Raw genomic sequence first — 17,971 nt, 5'->3', positions numbered from 1 at the left:
TACCAAAGTGCCTTAGTTGGTTAAGTGACTCTTGATTTCAGCTCAGGTCTTTTTTTTTTTTTTTTTTTTTTAAAGATTTTAGTTATTTATTTGACACAGAGAGACCGGCAGAGAGAGGGGGGGGGCAGGCTCCCTGCTGAGCAGAGAGCCCAATGCAGGGCTCAATCCTAGGACCCGGGGATCATGACCTGAGCTGAAGGCAGAGGCTTAACCCACTGAGCCACCCAGGTACTCAGGTCTTGAGTGCAGTGTTGTGAGTTCAAGCCCCACGTCACTGGACTCCACATTGGGTGTGAAGCCTACATTAAAAATTAATTAATCAATTGATTGATTGATTCTATTCTGTCTATCTGAAGTATGACTGTCTTAGGATAAACATATGTACTGGTTTGTCTAGGGCAGCCCTAGTTCACTCCCACAGACCCAATGTATTACAATTAACAGTTTCACTCTCAAAAGGGTCCCAACTTAAATAATGAATTATAAGATCACCATAACCAAATCTGTTTTGGCTAAGCCTGAGGTCTTTGGTAAATGAAACCTCTTCAAAAAGTATTTCCTGAAATGATATACTTCAGGTCAGAAAGTTTTTCCTTAAATCTTAAGGGTAATAAGAAAACCTTATCACAGGTCAAAAGGAGAACCTACTTCTGAAGGAAAGCCCGATGTTCATGGCACATCACCAAGTGCCCTGGCCTCAATTCACTGGTTCTGAATCACTAAAATATCTAGGAAACCCACAGTTGCAACTTATGGGTGGGCTTACTCTACAATAAATATATCTTCTAAAATGATACGGTTTTCAAACTGCATTCCTTAACCATAGTGAATCACAGACATATTGTAGGGGCAATGGTAGAGAAGAAACAGGTAGGCTACCTCCGACCCCCATCTCTACATGCAGAGATATACTTCCATTTATTTTATCCACGAGGACTCTAAGATTTCAAAAGAAAAAACTATAGTCAGTTGCTCAAAACAAAACAAAAAAGTACTCACACATACACAGTTTTAGAACATGTTGCTAGAAACTAAGTCTGCACAAACATTTTAGAAAGACACTACAAGAACCGCCTCCCCCCCCAAAAAAAAGAAAGAAAGAAAATTTTAAGGAGGAAAGGATCCTAGATAACCCAATATACTCATTAAAACTGAGGAAATGGGGAGGGGAGAGGCACCTGGCTGGCTCAGTCAGTGGAACACGGGACTCTTCATCTCAGGGTCCTGAGTTCAAATTCTTCCTTGAGTGCAGAGCCCACTTAAAAAGAAAAAGAAAAAAAAAAAACAAAACAAAACATCCAACCAAACAAAAAACACTGAGGCATTAACTGAGCCATTGAGTATATGAGTAAAAAGCTTATCATCACAGCATCATCTCTATCCTCACTTTCTGCCCACTTTTGTCCACCCTTCCCCCAGAACCCCAAACCCCCCAATCCTTACCACCGACATGAAGTGTTCAGGTCCTATTTGCACAATCTCTAAATAATAACGTAACTACAGAACACAGATAGATGCCCCAGGAATCAAAATGCTAGTATCTGTTTCTAAAATATGCCTACTAAGGAGGGGTGGGGTTGAGAAGAACACAATTACCTCAATTTGAAAAAAAAAAATCAGCAAAATACTACTAGACTTTATTAGCTATACCTAGCGACACACACTGTGCATTCCATATGTACCATTTCACACCAAGTCACTCAGCAACCCTGTCAGGGAGGTGCCATTATCAGCAGCGTCTCACCGGTGACAAAGGGGAAGAACAGCACACACCTACCTGACTCCAGAGCTCCATGGCTACACCTTCTCTACCTTGCAGGGGGCAGATCCAAACACTTGTCCCAAAAGACTCTAAAAACGCCAAAGCTCATCAGTTTTTGATGCTAGATGTCAAGTGAACAAAGGTGGAAATAAAAATTTCCCCAAGTTCCTCAGGAAGTGTCACAGCTCTGAAGATGACTAGTCACTCCTCCAGCAACATCTCAGAAAATGAAAATTCTCATTCTCCTGCTTCAAGGGGCACCTTGGACCTTGAACCAGGGCCAATCCAGACTGTGCTGCATTAATCAATCTTTCATTTCTCCTTCAAGAAGGCAACAAGAAATTTCCTTCACCTGGTTTATAAGCAGCACACATAATGGAACACACTAAAAATATTTGTGTCAGCAAAGCCAACCAACAAAACTAAAGAAAGTGGTAACATTATTTCACCAATTATGATTGTGAGGCTCTGGAGTATTTGATTATATGTCCAAGCTAGGTACCTTGAAACTTCCAGATCTTTCTCACCCACCTCAGAGTGTTCTCAAGCAGTATAGGAACTCCCACTTTGTGCCTCTAAGTGATAATGCCTCCCAAAAAGTTGGCCTATAAATGCCTCAGAGTACCACAAAGACCCACAAATTGGAACAGTATAGATAATCAGTCTGCACCTTCACTAACTTTGATTTATAAAAAAAAAGAGTTGACTTCATGACAGAAAAACTGAACTTCGGACCAAAACATGTGTCTGCATACAAAATGCTTAAAGCAAATTGGAGAGGAAAGGTGGGAAAGGAAGCAGCAAATATTAGTTATCATTAAAATGTCACAGCATAGAAAAGAAAGTTGGCATTTGAAATTTGTGTTAATCTCATTTATGCCAAATGGTTCAGATGACACAACAGACTGAACACAGGCCAGAGGAAAATTAAGACACAGAACCAAAAATATTATAGTTAAGTTCTAATTCAAAATCATGCATTCTTTAAGCAATCATTACATTTTAGATATAATAAGAAACTCCCTCAAATCAAGTCTCCTTCAAGATTTTTTTTTTTCAATTCTCCCTCAAGGAAATAATACTTATGGAAGGCAACATTAATTCTACTCTTCTATGTGCCAGGCATACAACAAATATTTTGAAATAAGTATTATTATTGCCTTTGTATATAGATCATTCAAAGGAAGAAAATTCTGAGAGGTGAAGTTATGTGCCCAAGCTACACAGCTAGTACGTACCCAAACCAGTGTTCTAAATAAGGCCGTCTCAGCCTCAACTGGTCAGACAGGCTGGCTCTCGTATTCCCAGACTACAAGTCAAAAAATGTTCCAACTGCCTAAAAGAAAACTTTACAGTGGCAAGATCCTATAAATATTTAAACTAAATACAACTTTGCAATTGGCATAGAGTAGAAAAAGGCTTAAAGTTGTAGAATAAAAGCTACAGAGAAAGAAGCTATGTAAACATGCCGCCAAAGCAAGGTCACTTAGAAACCACTCCACACTTAACAGATCAAAAGGGTCTACAATCTCTCGATCATTTTCTTTTTAAAACACACCATTTCTCCTATTTCAGAAGTAGTTTTATCACGTGCAGCCTTATTTTGTTTTTTGAAACTAAGTGCCTCCGATAGAGTGCTAACTCCTAACTCCTGGTAAACAGCACAGACTTCATACAAGGAGTTGATAAGTAATATTTGGTTTGGCAAATGACAAGAAATCATTTAGTAAATTCAAACATTATGTTCCTGCGCTATGGCCAGCCCATTTAAAACAAAACAAAACAACACAAACAACACCTAAACCATTTCCCACAAAAGCCAGAATGGATTAATAACCAGTCAGCTGAACTAACAAAATAATTACAAAACACTCACCCATAAGAGCTCTTGTTTTCCTTACCTAAGGAAAAATGTTTCCTGCCTCTCCTCTTACTTAGCCTCTCCTAGGCTTTACAATGAGAGAGACTCATCTGGACATGAAGAAATAACCATTAGCATAATAAGTGTTATAGTCTTTCCTGCAGGGCAGCAATTTGATGGGATTCCTGGCAAAGGAGAGGCTTTAGGACCACACATTTTGTTTGCCTTAACTAAAAACAGTGGAACACTAAGAATTTCTGGAGTTGAAAACGGTGAAGAGCAAGGAGATGAAGGGGATTAAGAGATGAAAACCTGCAGTTATAAAATAAGTCACAGAGGGGCGCCTGGGTGGCTTAGTTGGTTAAGTGTCTGTCTTCTGCTCAGGTCATGATCCCAGGGTCCTGGGACAGAGTCCTGGGTTGTAGGGCTCCCTGCTCAAGAGGGCGAGGGGGAAAGCCTGCAGCTTCTCCCTCTCCTTTGCCCCTCCCCCTGCTTGTGCTCTGTCTCTGTCAAATGAATTTTTAAAATCTTCAAAAATAAATAAATAAAAATAAAATAACTCATGAAAAATAGGGCAACAGGAATACAGCCAATATTATAACAACATCTGTATGGAGACAAAAGGGGACGACACTTAACATGGTGAGCACTGAGAAATGCATAGGATTGTTGAATCACTATGTTGTTCACTGAAATTAATATAACATCATATGTTAACTAAACTTCAATTAAGAAAAAAGAAAGAAACAAAGAGACTGGGTGAGCTTCCTTGCCAAGGGCTTCAGGGAAGCCAGGCCACAGACGAGCCCACTCAGGAGGCATTCTATCAGCTGTGCCTGTCTTAGATGTATGCTCACCAGGCTCCTGCTTCTTTCCTCCCGAGAATATGTGTATAATTCAGCACTACCTCTCCCAAGGTTATGTATGGTCATGTCATCTGAGAGAGCTTTCCTAGTCACACCCAGTCAGTTGAATCAAAAGCCCACTCTCAAATTTGGATCTTTCCTTAGAAATGAATATTCATTAAAGCTGCAAAGTATTGCATTCCATATCTAACATACATTGAATGACAGTACATTTTCAAGAAAACTGTAAAATGGCAAATAGCCTACGATTATATTACTAAAAGCCCCTGCCACTTACTGACCACCTATTTTGGCTGGGCACTACAGTAGGAAAATACATACTTCATTTAAACTTTCCAACAACTTTATTGAGGTAAGGGACACTAGACTCTTTTTCTCTAGATTGAGAGAGATTACAGAACTAGCCCAAGGTCTCTTAGCTGATCAGAAGCAGACCTCTCAAGTATACTCAAATTTAACTTTCTAAATATGTTATGTGGGAAAGCGCAAAGAATCACAGATTAACCTAACTCTGACTCTGTCTTCATGCTGGACAAATTTGCTGTAATTTCTATCTTATTTTGATGGAACGCTAGCCAAAGATGGTCAAAGGTTTCACAACAAGGGCCAGCTCTGATGGACTGAAACCCCCTAGGGAAGGACTGGAAGGCTCCAGGAAAAGGAGATGTGTTCAGTTCCAGACATCTGTGAAAGGCACCGGGCCAGAGATGCTCAGCCCCCGGGCACTCACACCCCACATCCTTACATGAAGCACTATGTAACCACCATGGATGTTCTACTGGGTGCTCATTATTTAGATACCCGTCCCTTTCGAACACAAGTTTAGGTAGATATTTAAGTCATACTGCCACACATGCGGGTTATAAATTAGTATGATAGACTAGGATACTACCCAAGATAGCATTTTTACCAACAAATGAAAGCCACTGCCTTCCTTCCACATCCCATCAATTGTCTGTTAGTTTTCTCCTCAGACAGTGTCTTCTTACATGAACTTGGTCTCCCAACAATCTCTTCAGCTCCACAAGCCAAACCCCAGGCTTCCTATTTAGGAATCAGAAGTTTTTAAGTTCTAAATGACTGTCTATTTTTAAATGAATAAAACCAAGAGCCTTGCTTATCAAATACAAAATAAGCCTTCTAGGAAACACTACCAAAAAACTATAGCAAAATAAAGGAAAAGAACTTGATTAAGGCTTTCCACAGCAGATAAGCTTCAACTAGAAAATAAAAACATAGTTTTGGAAGTATGTATATATTCTGTATGTGACTTTTCCAAGATAGCAGTATTACTATTAAATAAGTGCCAAGGGGCACCTGAGTGGCTCGGACGGTTAAGAACCCAGTTCTTGGTTTTGGCTCAGGTCATGATCTCAGGGTCATGAGATCAAGCCATACACCAGGCTCCACACTTGGCGAGGAATCTGCTCGAGACTCTCTCTCCTTCTGCCCCTCCTGTTATGCTCACTCACTCTCTCTAATTTTTAAAAAAATGTTGCCAAGAGCGAAATGCCCAAAATAGATAAAGTAAAGTTCTTTATCTTTAGTAAAATGTCTTTCCAGTGCAATGTAACAGAAAATTATTAAGAAAAAGCATTTGTCCACAGACATTTCCCCTCTGTTGAGCTACAATGCTACTAAGCATCTCCCCAGCAAAAGCTTATACATTCATGCACACCTGGACTTTACATATTTCTCTAAATGCATCTGTTGGCAAAAATACATTTTTTTTAAGATTTTATTCATTTATTTGACAGAGAGAGAGAGAGAAAGAGCACAAGGCAGGCAGAGGGAGAGGGAGGAACAGGCTCCCCGCTGGACAGAAAGCCCACAACAGGGCTCAATACCAGAACCCTGGGATCATGACCTGAGCTGAAGGCAGACGCTGAACCAACTGAGCCACCCAGGCGCCCCAGCAAAAATACTTTTAAATGTATTCATAAACATACAGCTAAGAACTAGACTGAATAAAGTTTGGCTCAATTTTTAACATTCAAGTGATGAGAACTAACATTTCTATAGCATGTTTACATATCTGAATTAACTGAAAATGGGAACATGGGCAGCCTGAACCATGAGGCCCTCATTAGACCAACAGGGCACGGTTTCTCCTGGTCACTAGAGCAAGCTGGGGAATTGTAACCCCTTTCAAAGCATGTGATGAGCCTCAGCCATAAATGATATTTACATAACTCTCATTATATGAGTAAGTGATACTGATTTATCCAGAGATTATAAACATAATACCTAGGTGAGGAGAAGTGCTGAAGAATAAGGGAGCTGAAACTTCATCTTCCACCCAAAGAAGTCAACAGATGCTACTAAAAGCCAAGACCTGTCATTTATGTAAAAATTCAAGGGTTAATACCTAAAAATAATAGCTACAATGTGAAAAAGGTAGCCACTAGGACACAGGGAAACAGCAGGAACTGTTATTTTCCATTATAAGATACATAAAATTATTTGATTTATGAAAGTACATAAATGCATTACTTGAATAAAAATTTTACATTAGTTTAATTTGAATTAAATATATAAATACTCACATACATACATACATAAAATGATGTTCAAATTGCTTCAGCTAAGGGAAAACAAATGAAAAGTAATGGAGGTCTTCATTGATTACATACAGTCCCCTCTTTGTACCTAAAAGACCTTCCGTTTTCAATGAGCTAGAGTTTTAGAAAGCAAGGTGTCTATGGATTGCTAAGCAAAAGGGTAATAATGCACCAAGCACAGCCTGGACAGCCTTGGCAATATGAGGTGACAAAAGCTGCAGAAACATCACCTGCCCTCCTGGCTGACAGATCTGGTGACTCCACAAATAACAGACTCAGGGAACATCAGCAAAAACTCACCTTCCCCCAAAACCAGATGAAACAACCACTACCATCTGTGACACAGTACAGGGTCTAAGAAGTGGCCTAATCAGAATTCAGATTAAGCCATATAGTGGTAAGATAAGGAAAAGCTCCATGAACAGCGGACCTGAGCTATATTTTAAGGGGTACACAATGGTTCAACAGGTAGAAATGGACGATAGGATCCATTTCAGGATGAGGAAATACTAGCCTGACAAAGGCCAGAGGTAAAAAAATAAAATAAATTAAATTAAATTAAATAGATAGTGTGTTTGGAAACAGGACCTGGTCTAAACCACATCAACATGCATATTACATGCTGTCATTGCCTCAAGTGGAGAATGTGTGTGGCAAGGGCTAGGGGACTCTTGGGACAGTTAGTCCAGTGATTTCTGGCAGAGTACAAAACTATAGACATGATCAACTTAAATAAAATAAAAAGGGGTATGTTTCCAAAATTAGCTAGTTGATGAGAATATGCCCCCCATGTCTCCTTAGAACAGACTGATATTTAGCTCATTACTCATGTCATGCCTGTCATGACCCCAAGTTTCCCTAAGGCCTTAGTTTTGTGCTAATGAATTCCATCAATACTTTTTCCTTGTAACTTCCCAAGAGTATGGAAATCATAGACTTAGAGATTCGGGTTTAAAGTGCCTTCAGTTCTTCCATCAACTTACAAATGGAATACCGTTACAAATGGACAAGTTCCTTAAAAAAATATATTTTTTTTACCCTTGGGCATTTTCACATAGTAGACATTCCTTTCAAAACTGCAATCATGGGGTACCTGAGTGACTTAGTTGGTTAAGCCTCCAACTCTTGATTTCCGCTTGGGTCATGACCTCAGGGTTTGAGATTGGGGGGCAGGGGTCTGGATTCATGCTCAGTGGGGAGCCTCTCTGAGGTTCTCTCCCTCTGCCCACCCCCACCCCAACTCATGCGAGCACACATTCACACCGACTCACTTTCATCAGCGCTCTCTCTTTCAAATAAATCAATCTTGGGGCGCCTGGGTGGCTTAGTCGGTTAAGCGTCCAACTTGTGATTTCAGCTCAGGCCATGATCTCAGGGTCATGGGATCAAGCCCTGCATCAGGCTGTCGCTCAGGGCAGAGTCTGCTTGAGATTCTCTCTCCCTCCCCCCACCCCAGACTCCAGTCACACTCTAAATAAGTAGAGAATCTCTCTCTCTCTTCCTCCCACAAAAAATAAATGAAATAAAAATCTTTTCTAAGATCAATATTTTTTTTTTTAATTACCATCATAAATTGAACCAAACATGATCCACATAGCTCTAAGTACTGGTTTTGGTTAAAATATACATATCTGACTTAAGGTTTCTATGTACCTGAGCAAGTTATAGCAGTTACCAGACTACAAACTTATTCCTGGCAATCAAATTAAGTATTTATAGAATCAGTTCATTTTTACATACAAATCATAAGCCTTCAAAAATAAAACAAAAAAAGAAAAAAAGAAAGAAAGAAACTAAGCCTATTAACTTTTATTCTGCCCCTTACCAATATTTACAAGTCTCATTTATGAAACACAAGTGTTACAAGGAAATCTTAGAAGAAAAAGAAAATTTAGAAACCAACACATCTTTACTTTTTTGTTCTTTTAATTCCATGAGTAAAAATGGTAGGTGCTAAAGATACGAAATTGTCAAGATATTGCTCTGCCTTCATCAGCTCCCAATCTAATTGGGAGAAACAAAGAGAAGAAAATTAAAGAGCACAGGTAAAGAAGTCAGTTATACCCCAGGGCCCTCCCTCTCAGTACCCAGCCTGCAGAAGGCCACCATTCAACAGCAGCTGACTGACGAGATGAAAAGACGAATGTCAGAATAGGTTGGTGGAAGTATCAATCAATACCATTTTTGGCTAACAGAAAAGAGGATGAGTGGGTTTCTGCAGGTATAAGAAATAAAATAAACTGAACTCAGACAAACTTACTAAAGAGTTATGTCATCATTTTAGCACATTTTAAACAATAAGCACATGAAATCTAGAATTTCAAAGATATTTTTCTATAGGATGAAACTAAGCATTTAGTTTTTAAGATGACTCCATGAAATTTTTAAAGCAGTTCAAATCCAGGATGACCCAGGAAAAAGGAGAAAGAAGATATTCCAGAGAGAGGCAAAGGCATAAGCTCAAGCCAGGAGGCAAGAACTGCAGGGAGTTAAAACCAATGGACAGGCGCAGGCAAGCAGTGGTAGATGAGGAATGTCAAATCACAAAGCACTACACATCTGTCAGATTCAACAGGATGAACATGCTTGTATTTTAGAAGGATCCCTCTCAGGAATAAGTGAAGGGTAGACACTGGGGAGTCGGCTAGGGTGGGGAATACAGGTTTAGTGGGAATCATAAATAAGAAATATTTAGGTGTTTAAAAAAATCATCAAGCTTTGCTGATACACTGGGTATGAGCAGAGGAAATCACGAAGGATAATTTGACAGTTTACAGTTTGGGTGACTAATAGACAGTAGTACCTAATAAAAGGGCTTAAGTCAAGGGATGGCTTTCAGGGGTTTTGTTTCGTGTGATAATGATAATAAGCATGACTGATAATGAGCAGGCTATCCTAAGAGAAAGGGAAAGAAAGTGGTAAAGTGAGTAAAGTTGATGATACAGGTCCAAACCAGATGAGTTTAAAGTAGAGTTTAGGAGACTCAGGCCCCCTTCCTCCTGAGAGAGGTATTATGATTACATTAATCCAGAACGCTGTATACGAACAACGAGTCCCAGCAACAGTTTGTTAAGTGAGGAAGGAATCCAAAAGTGTGGCTCAAACAGGGTGTTCAGAAACCAAACTGAAGAGGAGAGGTAACCTGAAGAAAGATTAGAGTCACAGTTCAAGGCTGGGACTATGTCAACATTAACAGCTTGAGCAGATCAGGCACCATCAGTATACCCTTAGAACCAGGTCAGTGTGTTACAGAGACAGCTAGGTCTTTCAATAAACACTGATTGAGACTCATAGGTGATCAGCCTACCTGCATAGCCTTCCCCCTTCTTCCCCTGCAACTGAAAGTGGCAATTTGTTCTGGTCTCATTTGTTCCAAATATTTCTCCATTTTCCAACAAGTTTCAAGGAGTCAGTTGAAGCCATGTGAAGTACAATTTGAAAATACTTCCCAATAAACACAGAAGCTATTCTTACAACAGCTTCACAGGAAGAGGTCACGGCTAGGCATGGGAAAGATCTAGACTCCTGCTGGCTGGAGCTCTCATTTGCTCTGTTGCTCTCCCCTTTCTCGCTCTACCCAGTTTCACACCAGTCACTGTTTGGTCGGGCTTTGATAATCTGTAACCTTAAGCATAAATCATATCCGACTTATATAAGCACATAACAGAGCTGGGCTCCGAAGAGCACTGGACATCTGGAGTATTTGACATCCAAGCCGTTGGCAAGATGTCAACGTTTCATAGAGTACTTTATGTGTTTTGGTCTGAGAGCTAATGCAGCATTTCCCACTGGTCAACACACGCAGCCCAAGCAGAGAGCAAAGTCTATTTCCCTCAACATCAGATGTTACACTCAGCTGCTGATCCAAAATTGCCAACAGAGAGGAATAGAGGCTGGAAAAACTGGTAAGTAAAAAAAAGTCCTCCCGATGCAGAGTATATTTAAAGAGTATTTGTGATTCCAGTGTGAAATGGCTGTTTATACTCGTATTGTACTAAATTCCTTTTTTTAATGGATTAAATGATAAGAGACAGATTTACAGATGAGACTTGATTTCCAAATTCAAAAACTAAACTAAGTCCAATTAACTGTTCCCCATCAATGTTCCTTTTAACTGCCTGGGGCAGGAATTTCTTCCATGGGCTCATGCATTAAGCTTTAAGAAATCACTACTTTTTTAAAAATTCATAAACTTATTGCTTGTACACAACGTAAGACAGTGCTCTGTGTGTGTGTGGAAAGTGGGTTAAAATCAGCTTGGGATACGGTAAGAAGCACCAATAGAGCTGGGCCAAATGTAATCCTCAGAGCTGAGGTTGGCCAATAAAGAAAGGAAAAGCTGCAGACAAACAGACAAAATAGGTTTGGTTTAAGAGCACAAATGCTCCTACTCCGCAAAGCCTGAAACCAAAGGCAAAATACTTCATGCAAGGAAGCATTTAAAGTCTTCTCTGAAACCTAAATGCCTGAGCTACTTGTGTGGAACTAATGGTGAGTCACAACTGATTTTTAAAGGAAAGACACAGAAATTAAATAAGCCTCATGGTTGCTATTTTAGGGTTTTTTTTAACATCTTAGGCTTGGCTCTTCGTATCTTTGATTCTTCTGATTTCTTTCTCTGAGACTTCACTAACATTTAAATATCAAGTAATCAGTGGTTTTTTTGTGGGGGGGGGAGTTTGGGGGGGGTTAAATTTTAATTTGTGGGTGGCAAGGACAAAGAACAACTTGTGGAACTTATTCTTATTTGTTTTTTTTTTTTCTAAAAATTGTATAGTAAATTTCATAAAGTCTAGACTAAAAGATAATTTTAAATTTCATTTAAAATTAGAATCCACTCTAGTATGTTTCCTAGCAAAAACAGTTATTTAAGAGCCCTATTGGGGAAACGGTAAGAACGTTGTGACTGGTAGAGGGCAGAGAGATAGGATCATTTATCAACCATGAGGGCCTCCCAACTCTGCTGGGGAAAATGTTTTAAAAGTCACAAAATTTAATATTTTTTAAAAAGCTATGAATCTTCTTAACCAGTGATTTTCTAAACATCGAAAATGTAATCTTTTAAGTCTTTTCTTAATTCATTTTTATACTTACCAAAATTTTTTAAGATTTTATTTAACACAGAAGAGAGTGATCACAAACAGGGAGAGGGAGAAGCAGACTCCCTGCTGAGCAACGAGTCCAGTGTGGGATATGATCCCAGCACCTGAGTTGAAGACAGATGTTTAACTGACTGAGCCACCCAGGCACCCCACTTACCAACTTTCTTGCCAGTTTTCCCCACTTAAAGATAGCATTCGTGGGAGAAAATCTATATACATCTATAGTCCTCTTTCCATTCTAGAGGACTTTCTGTATCAGCCCCACCCATTATAGGGAAAGACTGTTTCACCTTTAGTGCTTCTTCAACACAAAACATTTCACAACTGGTAGAGATTATAGTTGGTTAAGCATTGCCTTTGGCTCAGGTCATGATCCCAGAGTCCCAGATCAAGCCCCACACTGGGCTACTTATTCAGTGGGGAGTCTGCTTCTCTCTCTCTGCCCTTCACACCACTCGTGCACTCTCTCTCGCTTGTTCGCTCTTTCTCCTGCTCTCTCCAAATAAATAAAATCTTAAAAAAAAAAAAACAAAAAAAAAACCACCTTGGAATTTAAAAAAGAAAAAGGAAAGAAAAACAAAACCAACATGTAGGCTTACTTACTTCTTGCCATATGCCTTACTCTACAGATTTTGTTAACCATTCATGTGTAATTTCACTAATAACTATTAAGTGTAACAGTATACTAATCATATGAAATTTCCACATTTGTAGGTTAAAAAAAAAACAGCCAAATATTAGCAATTTTATATGACTCACTCTAATAGGAAAGAAAGAGAAACGGTCTCAAAAAGGCAGCCCCAAAAGTCAAGGGGTGAGGAAAAAACCATTAATGGTATTTTACATAATTGTAGTATGACAGCAAGATTCAGGACTTCTAATTAACAATTCCAAGTAACAAATCTCCATAGATAACAGCCCTCTGTTTTTAAAGCATTTGCACAGATATTATCAAAACTGGACGTTTCCTGCAGCCAAATTACAATGGGAAATGCCTTCTGGTTTTGGCTCTGTTTTACCAGTTAGGAAGCTAGGGTCCAGGGAGGTCCGTTGACTTGAACACAGTACCACAGCTAATAAAGGCCAACAACGGGACTTCAAGAAAAAGCCATCTGGCTCAAATCCGGTACCCTCTCACCTATCCCATCTCTCTCTGATCTAAAGAGATGAATGTGCCCAATAAAAACTGTAATTTATACATAAACACAAGTTTGGAGATGCAAAAGTGTACAGGACTGCTCTGCCTCTTAACTTGTTTGCAGAACAGTGACAATAATTACATTGCATAAAACGGGCAATATTACGGGCACTCAGATTTTTACAGAGGCAATTTTATATGGTAGAAAAAGCAGACCTTTGCAGGTAAAGAGCTGAATTCGAATCTACTGTGACCTTGAGCTACATTTGTTTCTTAGCTCTTCTGCCTCTATGATCTTCCTCCATTCCCTAACCCATAAAACACCAGAATAAAGCTATCACCACAAAGAGCTGCTAAGATACTAATGCGGCACATTAGTATCTGACACGTAGCAGCTATTCAATAAAAATGGAATTTTCTCCCCCATCCTTGCTAATAACTTATTAGGTCCGAGAGAGTATTAGCAAGATTAAAAACCTCACAGGAAACTTTTTGAGTTAGCATCTGATACTCAGAGGGCCAAACAAGAAACTGCAAAATAAGGGAGCATGAATTGTTCTCCCAATTTACCTTCCATCATTTCAACAGAAAACTGGGGACTGTGCCAGCACACAGGTGGCAAGCATCTATCAACATATGCCCACTAAGTAGCAACCACAGTAAGTGACCCACACTGTAAATAAGCAGGCCGACCAGGGAGCCTGACAGCCAGAGACCTAGCGATTGGGAACCCAGAGCCCTGAGCCCTACAGGTGGTAGTCCTACACAGAGAGAGGTGGGGAAAAGACATGAAGGTTAAAATATGCTTAATTCTCATGCCTTGTGGGTGGATGAATAACCAAATAGACAACCTTACCAAAAAACTTAAGAAAAAAGTGAAATGAAAGATATCTGATCTGTAAAAGTTACAAAGATAGACTGGGAAGTTTTACTTATTTTTAGAATTTAATTACTCTTTATAAATGTCTGGTGTCCTTTTTTGGTATTTATAAACAGCCCGCATACTGTCTAGTATATGTATAAATTAAAGCCTGACATCAAAATAAGCAATTTAACTCCAAGAAAACCTTATTAGAAAAAACAGTAAAATATATTTTGCCACCAATTCTCAAACTTTTGGTCTCAAGATCCCTTTCCCAACACCCAGTAGTCTGAAGACCTTTCATTTGTGTAAGTTAAATCTAGCCATATTTACTATATTAAATGTTAAAATTGTTAAACTTATGTTTATAATTCAGTTTTGAAACAGTGCCAAATGTTAACATGAAAAACATTTTGTGAAAAATAAATTATCAAAAAAGTTTTAATTAGAAAGGTGACATTCTACATTTTTACATTTCTCTAACATCTAGACTAAGATTTGCATATTCATTTCTGCATTTAATTAGTTTCAAATGGTAGTTTTAATTAAAGCATATTAAAGAAAATCTAGTCTCACACAGATATGTAATAGGAAAAGGAAGAAGTATGTAGTAGCCTTCTGGATTTTGTTCTTTGGCACCACATGAAAACTCAAAAAGTGGTGGTTTCTTAAATGTTGTTTACAATGTAGAATCTAAATCCCCATCAATGAATATTCCTCTTACGTTAAAATCCTTTAGTCTAACCTAGGCTCTGAATAAGCCTTTGACCTGCGCTAGATTTTATAACATGATACAATCATCAGTCACTTGGAGATGTACACTCATGTAGAATTCATGCAGAATATACTCTTCATTATATAATATCAAAAAATAGTATTAATATTGGCACTGATCTCTGTCTAAGTACTGGAAAGTGCTGCTATTTGTTTTCCTTGGTGAAGACTCACTTCATCTGTTTTTTGAGAAAATGTCTGCCAAATACTTCAGTCTGAATTACTATAGTTTGTTATCATTCTTTCAAGGAAAAACAGTGTTTCAGGAAAAAGCATCTAATTCAGCTCATGGCTCAGTCACTCCAGTGTTGTTGCTCTAGACAAACATCATATCTAGCAAAAGCTTTAGGAACGATTCCTATTCTATAATGCAAAATATTTACAACACATATTTAAAGGGTAAGATTTAACCAAGTACAATACACATTCCTTCATCGAGGACACTTAGCCTTTTCTTTCCCTGGTTAGTGGGAATGCAGAGCAGTAACGCAGTGACTACAGCACAGATGTGTACATGGCCTTGACTGGTACTAAAGTCCCATCAGGTTTGTTTTACATACCACAGCGTTTGCACCTTTTATACAAATGTCAGTGTAACAGGTTAGAAAAGGCAAATAACATGTTACTATTCTTTGAAAGATGTGTTGATTTTCAATGCCTGCCTGAAAAGGTGTCAAGGACCCCCATGGACATAATAAGCCATATTGTAAGAACTATTAGTTTAGACTTTGAGATAGAAAAAGATAGAAAAATTTTCTTTTGATGCAAAAAACACTAGCTCAAAAAAAAAAAGTAATTTGACTACATTAAAATCAGTAACTTTTGTTTATCAAAATAATTCTTTAAAAGTGAAAAGACAAGTTACAATCTGGGAAAGGCAATCCACCATATATACACCCAAACAAAGCAGTTATCAACAATATTTGAAGAATTTTTACAAATCAATGATAGCATAAACAACCCAATAGAAAAATGAGTCAGATGAGTTGACATTTCATGGAAATAATTGATTATTATATGATGAGATGCCCATATCATCAGTTATCATGGAAATGCAAATCAATACCACAGTATAATATCGTGTCACAAACAAAACTGTAAAACTCTGAGAATATGAAATGTTGAGAAAGGTTTGTGATCACAGTATCATTACACATTGTTGATAGGAGTATAAATTGGTACAACCACTTTAGAACATAGTCTGAACACTGTTTCCATTATTTTAACATTCATAAACCCTATAAATCAACAATTTAAATTCTAGATTTATCCCCACAGGAAAATCTTTCATATGTTCATCAAGAGTCAATATGGATATACATCTCAACATAATTTACAAGGGCAAAACCCCAGAAACACCCCAAACACAGGAAACTGACTGTATGAACTGAAATGGTCAAAGGAAGGTTATAGTCATCAAGACAAATGAATGATAAAACAATACTCAATAACATGGATGATATGTGGTATGATACAGTTAAGTCACTAAAAGATCCCATGTGGCCTTTTTAAACACACACACACACACACACATACACACACCACATATACACACATACTTTTAGGAAAATATATAAACGTTACAGAACACTACAAAACAGACAGCAGGAGAATGAAGAAAATAGGATTCAGGACACATGATGGCCAGAGACAGCCTCTGGGAAGGAGGGCAAAGCATTCAGCTACACGTAGCTTATTACCATCTTGCCTTTTGTTTTGGTTATTTAGTTTAAGGAAAACTATTAACATGATAAAAATAATAGAATTAAACTTTTTAAAGTCAAACTTGCATCAACTTTGCATAAGAGTATTTTATAAATTAAAGATTATGGTTGATCCAATTTTACGCACCAAAGATTTTAAAAGATACCTATATATTTTACCCTACAGCACAAAAATTATAAAACTCTAGAGGTTCTAGACAGACTCATCATGTAACTGTTAAGTAAATCAACTCCTGAGTTTGACCAAAATTGTACAGATAGATTCACTCATAAATTCACTAAGTATCTATTGAGCTTCTACAGTAATGCCAGACACTAATTTAGCAGTGAGTAAGAGAATTAAATTCTGGTCTCATGAAGAGAATGAAGTCCTTTAAGGGGGTAACGGAGACCATAAATTGAAAAATTACTATTATTTTAAATAAGGAAGAGAGCTATGAAAAAAATAAAAGCTGGTGAGGGGCTGGAAGTTGCTGGGTACAGGGTTGGCTGCATCAGATGTCATGGACAGAACAGTCCTCTCTGAGGAGGTGATGTTTTAACACAGATCAACATGAAGCAGACACACTAAAATGCTAAGTACAGACAACCACAGCCCGAGGCCGGGGCTCCTAGCACCTCTGCCTCAGTGAGTTTTAGATCCTCATGCAACTGGATCTCAACATCACTGCGGGGACAGTGTGAAAGCAAATTCACTGGGCACTCCCGCTAGTCCTAACACAGTGCTTGACAGAACTCTGAGGGTAATGTTAGCAGACCCTTGCCGAGGGTCCCGACCTGTGTACAAAGGATCAGAAGCCTTTTGGGATTTACTGGGACAGGGGAAAATATATATACCTGGCTCAGAGCTTTGCTGGGCACTGGGTGACAGACAAGGAAAAGCTCAAGGGGACAGCTTTTGCTTATTTTCAATTTTTGTTCAACTGGGCCAAAATATCTAAGTAGCACAATAATCTAAATTCATAATGCACATTGGTTTAGTTGCCAAAGGCACCAAACATCCGCTGTTTTGCCTTTCCTGTGCCCTCCACCCTGTACACACAAACACACCTGCACTTTTTCCACAAGCTAATCATGTCAATGACATTCAAGAGATGGAAGAAAGCTTGCCAGCACTCCCACTGCCGCAGGCTGGACAGACTTACGTTAGCGGTACGAGACACACACCTGGGGAGAGGCCTCTGTTCTCCACCAGGAGAGCAGCGGTGGACCCTGGCTGAGACACCTGGAAGCAGGATCAGATAGAATGCAAGGTACACTGACGCTGTATCTGCCAGGCGTCTCCCAGCTGCCTCCTAAAGGGGAGGCCTGAAACCAAGGC

General features: G+C 38.8%; 2 protein-coding genes across 7 annotated transcripts in view; one reads left to right on the top strand and one right to left on the bottom strand.

The window, feature by feature from the left end:
• MED12L (mediator complex subunit 12L) overlaps positions 1-17,971 on the bottom strand; it is a 317,830-nt gene that overhangs the window by 163,396 nt on the left and 136,463 nt on the right. The window lies entirely within an intron of this gene.
• The window catches only part of P2RY14 (purinergic receptor P2Y14), a 53,103-nt gene that overhangs the window by 18,018 nt on the left and 17,114 nt on the right, over positions 1-17,971 (top strand). The window contains exon 2 of one of the 5 annotated variants that reach the window (XM_044251613.1): positions 10,856-10,955. The exons of 2 other annotated variants lie outside the window; for them this stretch is intronic. The gene's annotated coding sequence lies outside the window, so the exon portion shown is untranslated. Of the gene's footprint in view, positions 1-10,743; positions 10,956-11,421; positions 11,542-17,971 lie in introns of those variants that run through there. 2 more of the 5 variants (XM_044251612.1, XM_044251616.1) reach the window with 2 other exon arrangements.

Source organism: Neovison vison, chromosome 6, assembly GCF_020171115.1.
Source record: "Neovison vison isolate M4711 chromosome 6, ASM_NN_V1, whole genome shotgun sequence".
NCBI classification, from domain to species: domain Eukaryota; kingdom Metazoa; phylum Chordata; class Mammalia; order Carnivora; family Mustelidae; genus Neogale; species Neogale vison.
Note: the sequence above shows the minus strand (reverse complement) of the source record. Positions and strands in the feature narration are given on the sequence as shown.